This window comes from Palaemon carinicauda, chromosome 3 (assembly GCF_036898095.1).
Source record: "Palaemon carinicauda isolate YSFRI2023 chromosome 3, ASM3689809v2, whole genome shotgun sequence".
Lineage (NCBI taxonomy): Eukaryota > Metazoa > Arthropoda > Malacostraca > Decapoda > Palaemonidae > Palaemon > Palaemon carinicauda.
In genome coordinates, this window is record NC_090727.1 from 75,223,170 (window position 1) to 75,230,727 (window position 7,558).

A 7,558-nucleotide genomic window follows, 5' to 3' on the forward strand; every position below is an offset into this window, starting at 1 on the left:
ATATTTTTACGAAGAATTTTGGAATAAAATTACGGTTTTTTATTTAGCAGTGTATGGTATTTATACTGAACGGTAGATAGCTAAGCTCTATTTGGTGTTGACTGGTCTAAATAACACTTGCATTTTCTTAACTTATTTTCTTTCATATAAATTTTGGGTAGTTTCGTTGTCTAGGGAAAATTCCGTCTGTGTTCACTAAAGAAATTGCAATTGTAAACTCATGGCACCTATGGTTTTCTCAGCACAACACAGAATTTTTGGGGGTCATTTTTTTTTTTTTTTTTTTTTTATGCAGCGTATCCTTAAAATGCATCGTAAATCATCCACATTGTCTAATTGATCTTCTTCGTTGGCACTTTTAGATTGTAAAGTTTGACTACACTGTTTGGTTGATCTGAGTTGAAGCAGGTTTTTTTTCCGAGTTATCATCATCAAATCTATCTACGAGTGGGAGAAATTTTCTATTCCTTGAAAGTCTGTAAATGTTTGTGAATCTGGTTATTTCCATGTACTTGCCATAATTTTTGGTTACTTCTGTCTGTCTGTAGTTAAATAGCATTTACATTTATTTTGCTATTGTCATTCTACTTGGCGTTTTTTATTATTAATCTAATATATGAGTAAATTGCTAAGCCTATTTTACTTACTTTTTTATTATCTGCATTCCAGTATAGCAGAAAATTACCAAACGTATCTTATTGAATTTCCTTAACAACTCTATTCCAATAAATGAGGAAATTACCAAGCGTATCTTAATGAATCATCTATTGTAACTTGAATTTTCGAATGATATTACTGAAATCAAATTGCTTAGATTTACAAAGCAATTCCATTTAAGTTTACTGCTACAAATGTTGACATTCAACAGCGGGTAGTTTGACGTCACGGGGAGTTTTATCAATCGTAAACATGGAACGATTATTTATTATTATTATTATTATTATTATTATTATTATTATTATTATTATTATTATTATTATTATTATTATTACTTGATAAGCTAATTATCATGATGAGTGGTATATGGAGATGGTTTGGGCACGCTCTTCGCACACCCCAAGAGAGATTAGTTCACCAAACGTTCAGTTGGGTTCCACAAGGCACTAAAAGAATTGGAAAACCCAGGCCTACATGGCTGAGAAATATGAAGTGTGAAGTAGGAGATGATGAATGGAGAAGTATTGAATTAAAAGCTCAAGATAGAGAGGACTTGCGAAATCTAACCGAGGCCCTTTGCGTCAATATGCGTAGTAGGAGATGATGATGATGATGATGATGAAGCTAAACAACCGTAGTTGGAAAATGCAGGATGCTATAAGCCCTAGGGCTCCAACAGGGAAAATAGCCCAGTGAGTAAAAGAAATAAGGAAAAATTAAATGTTTTAAGAGCAGTAAGAACAGTGAAATAAATGTTTCCTATATAAACTATAAAAACTTTAACAAAACAGAATCTAGTTGAAAGGAAATTTGATCGATATTATTATCATTAATATTATCATTATTATATTATTATTATTATTATTATTATTATTATTATTATTATTATTATTATTATTATTATTATTATTATTATTATTATTACTTGCTAAGGTACAACCCTAGTTGGAAAAGCAGGATGCTATAAGCCCTGGGGCTCCAACAGGGAAAATAGCATAGTGAGGAAAGGAAACAAGGAAAAATAAGATATTTTAAGAGCAGTAACAACATTAAAATAGATGTTTCCTAAATAAACTATAACAACTTTAACAAAACAAAATCTAGTTCAAAGGAAATTTGGTCGATATACATTTCATAGTAAAAGGAATATACCGAGTTGCACTGTAAGGTTTTTCCCGTTTTTTGGAATTTTCCATATGTGTTGTATCCGTCAGTCTATGCCTCTTCTGAATTCAGATGCTGTATATATTTTTTAATTTTTTGCTTTGGCATTTCATAACGAAATCCCTTTGCTTCGGAACATCACAAGTCTCGTATTGTATTTTTCTATCATTAGAATTTAATCTCGTTCTGTATGTTCGTTCGTTTTGGGGGAAAAGTTTTCGTAAGTTTGATGTCATTATTACTACCGCCATAGTTGGAAGGAGGTTATGTTTTTGCCCCTGTTTGTGTGTTTGATGGTGTGTGTGTGCGTGTTTGTTTGTGAGCATCTTCCTCGCCACAATTCAAGTCGTAGAGTAGTGGAATTTTCAGGTATTAACTGTTATGTAAAAATATGGAAATTATTAAATTTCGGAAGGTCAAGGTCACTGTCAAGAAGTGTCCAATTCACGTAATCAGCCATAAAATTGGACATCGTTGTCACAGAGACTTCAAACTTGGTTCATATTTGAGTGTATGAATATCCACTCCAATTAATACATGTTATGGTCAATGGTCAAGATCAAGTCAAAGGTCAAGGTCAAGCAAAAGGTCAAATTTCAGTCACCAACCATACGGCCACAATTCTAATCGTAAAATAATGAAACTTGCAGGGATTTTAAACTTATGCTAAGGCAAAGGCAAAGGCAAATTTCATTCTATCGACCCCTCCCGGAGTATGAGAAATACAAAATTACACAAATATATATATTTTACACAAAAACTACAAAATGAAGAGACCAATAGATTACAACTATATTTATGTACACATATATTCAGTAAGTACATAATTAAAGCATAAAAGGTATTCTGACAAAGGAAAGTACATACATTGAAAAATAATACCAGAATAATGAAAATCCTAGAAAGTATTAAATCTAAAATAAAGACATTATAAGGTTAACAAACTTTGCAAGTCTTTTCACTTCTCCAGAACTACTTGTATTGAGGAGCAGATTGAATTTAAAAGTGGTAGGTCTTCTACAATAGTAGGGCTTTAGGTATCTCTCTCTTATTTCTCTAATCACAGGACAAACTAAAACATAATGGTATTCATCCCCAACTTCAATGCCGTTGCATAGTGTGCAAGGGTGCTCATTCTCCTGCCTAGAATATCTTTCAGTTGCTACAGGAAGTTTGTGGGTACCACACCTATATTTACTAAGGGCAATTCTTTCTGGTATATCTAAATTTATAATATAATTTTCTTGGCCAAATTCTGTCTTAAAATGTTTATAATTACTACACAATATATTTCTCTCTACTTCTGTATGCCACTGTTGTCTCTCTATATCTTTGAGTTTCAAGTCTAGGCTATTTATTATCCACGTGTGATTGAAATTTTCTGGATGTTCCCATATATTTGACATACCACAGGAATCAAGGATAGTTTTAATTTTATGGATCCAACTAGACTGATACTCATTCGACTCGTAAAGAATTTAAGAAAACGATAAAAAACATTTGACAATTTAGACGCCTTTGATTTTACAATTCTCAACCAAAATCCAATCATACGTTTGCAAATAGATATTTCAATTTTTCTGCCAAGATCCCCATATACCATGCAGTTTTCTGTTCGCTTGTTCACACAGAGCTGATTTTTCATGAACTTCTTGTGAAATGCTTCAACATGATTTAGTTTGTGGTAACCCCATATTTCACAACCGTAAGTCAAAATTGGTACAACTAGAGCATCGAATAGATCACAGTTGATATCAATGGGTAATTCAAGTTTTTTACATTTAATTAACATACTAAATAATGCTCTACTCGCTTGAATGACTTGTTTCTTAATAGCTTTATCCATTTTACCATTATAATTAAACGTAGTACCAAGGTAAATATAATCATCTACAATTTCGATGCTCTCCTCACCATATTTAAAATTCGGGACATTTCTAACTTTTCCTCTAGAAAATATAACTACTTTAGTTTTTGAAACATTAATTTGAAGTTTCCAAGTATCACAATATTCTTTTGCTTTGTTTAAGGCATTTTGTAATTCCTTTGGGGATTCAGGCATTACAATAGTATCATCAGCATAAAGTAAAACATAAATATGCAAAAACATTTCTATATCAATACTACTTAATTTTTCATTTATTTCCCTTGAACACAAAGGCAAAGGTATTCTGAAAAAGGAAAGTACATACATTGAAAAATAATACCAGAATAATGAAAATCCTAGAAAGTATTAAATCTAAAATAAAGACATTATAAGGTTAACAAACTTTGCAAGTCTTTTCACTTCTCTGCTTTTAAATCTGTCACACAAAAAGAATCTCTCTCTCTCTCTCTCTCTCTCTCTCTCTCTCTCTCTCTCTCACCAACGAACATTTTGTTTTGCCTGTCGGAAATAGATTTGGCTTTAATTCATAAGCATTATTAATTTCGAAAGTGCCACCCACTATATAACACGAAATACCAAAACAAATGATACAACAAATAGTTTTTATTCATAGCCAATGGCTGTGGAATAACTAATCAATTGATGTAAATATATGATTGGTTATTCATTGATATGTATAGCACTCATTACAAAATGAGCACAAATGAAAACTGCAAAAATTCAAAATTCGAAGAGATTTAATAATACTTTTTGTTAAACCTCACTAGGCTATTTTCCATGTTGGAGCCCCTGGGCTTATAGCATCCTGCTTTTCCAACTAGGGTTGTACCTTAGCAAGTAATAATAATAATAATGATAATAATAATAATAATAATAATAATAATAATAATAATATTAATAATAATAATATAATGATGATATCGATCAAATGATTAAATTTTGGAAGGTCAAGGTCAAAATTCAAGGTCACGGATGAGCAAGACGTCCATATCACGTAATCAGCCTTTAGTTTGGACATCCTTGTCACAGAGATTTTTAATTTGATTTCATTCTATAAACATAATACTTCGCTGTACTTAACATGCTTTTATCACTATTTAGGTTCTCTCCTCGTTCAAATTTCCAAATCTATTTCATGTTTCGGAGTTTTTTTTTCTTTTCTGCGGTTAGTCTGTTTATGACGGCTTATATAATTCCTGCATTTTAAATTCAGTTTGTTTCTCTCCCTGATATCCGGCTCTAGTAGTTATTCTTTAGGTCTTATTGCAGAAAAGCCATTTTTTTCTTTCTTGTAGGGCATAATATAGTAACATGATTTGTCCCCTTGTTTGTTACTGCTTCCTTCGTTTTGATTTTGGTGGAATTTCTGATTGCGTTTCAAATTTTCTCTGCCTTTCCCCGCTTTTGCTTTCGTGTTTGTTAAATTTCCTTGAATTTCCGTTTTCGTTTTCAATTTGGCTTTTAAGAGAGAGAGAGAGAGAGAGAGAGAGAGAGAGAGAGAGAGAGAGAGAGAGATATTAACACACCACAAGCTCTATCTTTAAGAGTGTATTTTGCTTGAAAATTAATTTAATATAGGTTCATCTTTTTCAATTCCTCCTTTTCGTTCAAGAAACATATGTTATCTCTACAGAAGTTATCGTTCGTCTTCAGTACTTTTCTCGATGTATAACGTTTAACATGTTTCTATTCTGTAAAGGAGATATTTGCAGTTACAACGAATTTAAGCATTTATCTGTTAGTCAGCAAACCAATGTACCCTCTCTACGCTTAGATATTTCATTTCGAACTTCTGTCGTACAATAGCTACAGGATGCCAACGCAAGAGCCCGTGTTTTGCAGAAGGCAAGGCAATCTAACACGAACGAACGTACAATAATAGTCATCATCATCTTCATCTTCCACCTCTATTGACGTAAAGGGCCTCAGTTAGATTTCGCCAGTCCTCTCTATCTTGAGCTTTTAAATCAATATTTCTCCATTCATCATCTCCTACTTCACGCATCATAGTCCTCAGCCATTTAGACCTGGGTCTTCCAACTCTTCTAGTGCCTTGTAGAGCCCAATTAAAAGTTTACTGGAATTAGTATAAAACTTTTAGCAATAGTAGTAAATTGGGAAAATAAAATTTTCTGCAGTTCATTATTTATCTTAAGTTATATTTTTATAATTAAGATGTCAGAAGGTATATTTGTATTAGTGGCAGAGGTAAGGGCAGATTATTGCATTGTAGTACAGCATCGTAGGTACAGAAAATGTATACCAAAATAGGTTGTCTTTCTATATACGGCTTTGGACCAGACTCGGTAGACCTGTGGACTACAGATTATTATTACTATTATTACTAGCCAAGCTATAACCCTAGTTGGAAAAACAAGATGCTATAAGCCCAAGGGCTCCAACAGGAAAAAATAGCCCAGTGAGGAAAGGAATTTGATAAGCAGTATGAGGCATGATGAACAATCAAAATAGAATATTTTAAAAACATTAACATCAAAACAGATATTTCATATATAAACTATAAACAGACTCATGTCAGCCTCTTGAACATAAAAACATATGCTGCAAGTTTGAACTTTTAAAGTTCTACCGATTCAACTACCTGATAAGGAAGATCATTCCACAACTTGGTCACAGCTGGAATAAAACTTCTAGAATACTGTTTAGCATTGAGCCTCATGATGGAGAAGGCCTGGCTATTAGATTTAACTGCATGCCTAGTATTAATGCTGAAAAATATAACTTGAAACATGCGTATTTAGAATATAAAGAAACTCGTATATTTTAATTTTCATAGGGAGATATTGTTAAGACAAGTACAGGAACGTATCTTATTATACGCAATGCCGGAAATTGACTTCTATTTCCATTTCCCAAAGTAAATGTTTTATGAGTATTCAGATAAACCTTAATGATCGTGTATTGTAGCTTGAAGTTTCGAATGATATTACTGGAAACAAATTGCTTAGATTTAGAAGGTAATCTAACTTGACCCGAAATTTTGAAGTAAGATTTCATATTCAAATCAGAGTGCAAGTCCACTTAATAATAACAATAATAATAATAATAATAATAATAATAATAATAATAATAATAATAATAATAATACATCCATACCTACATATACCAAAGACACTTCCCCCAATTTTGGGGGGTAGCCGACATCAACAAATGAAACAAAACAAAAAAAGGGACCTCTACTCTCTACGTTCCTCCAGCCTAACCAGGGACTCAACCGAGTTCAGCTGGTACTGCTAGGGTGCCACAGCCCAACCTCACACATTATCCACCACAGATGAATCTTCATAATGCTGAATCCCCTACTGCTGCTACCCTCCACGGTCATCTAAGGCACCGGAGGAAGCAGCAGGGCCTACCGGAACTGCGTCACAATTGCTCGCCATTCATTCCTATTTCTAGCACGCTCTCTGGCCTCTCTCACTTTTTCCAGTGATTCTTTTAACTCTTTTAAAGGAGACCATTCGCAGTGGTTCTCTTAAACTGTTTTAAAGGAAACGTTTGCATATGACTTTCCTAAACTGTTTTTAAAGGAAACGTTTTCCAGTGATTATCATTAGGTGTTTTTAAAGGAAACAGTTTTCAGTGATTCCCTTAAATTACTTTTAAAGGAAGCGTTTTCCAGTGATTCTCTTAAATCGTTTCAAAGGAAACGTTTCCCAGTTATTCTCTTAAACTGTTTGTAAAGGAAACGTTTCCCAGTTATTCTCTTTAACTGTTTGCAAAGGAAACGTTTTCCATTTCTTCTCTTAAACTGCTTTTAAAGGAAACGTTTTCTAGTTATTCTCTTGAACTGTTTTCAAAGGAAACTTTTCCCCATTATTCTCTTAA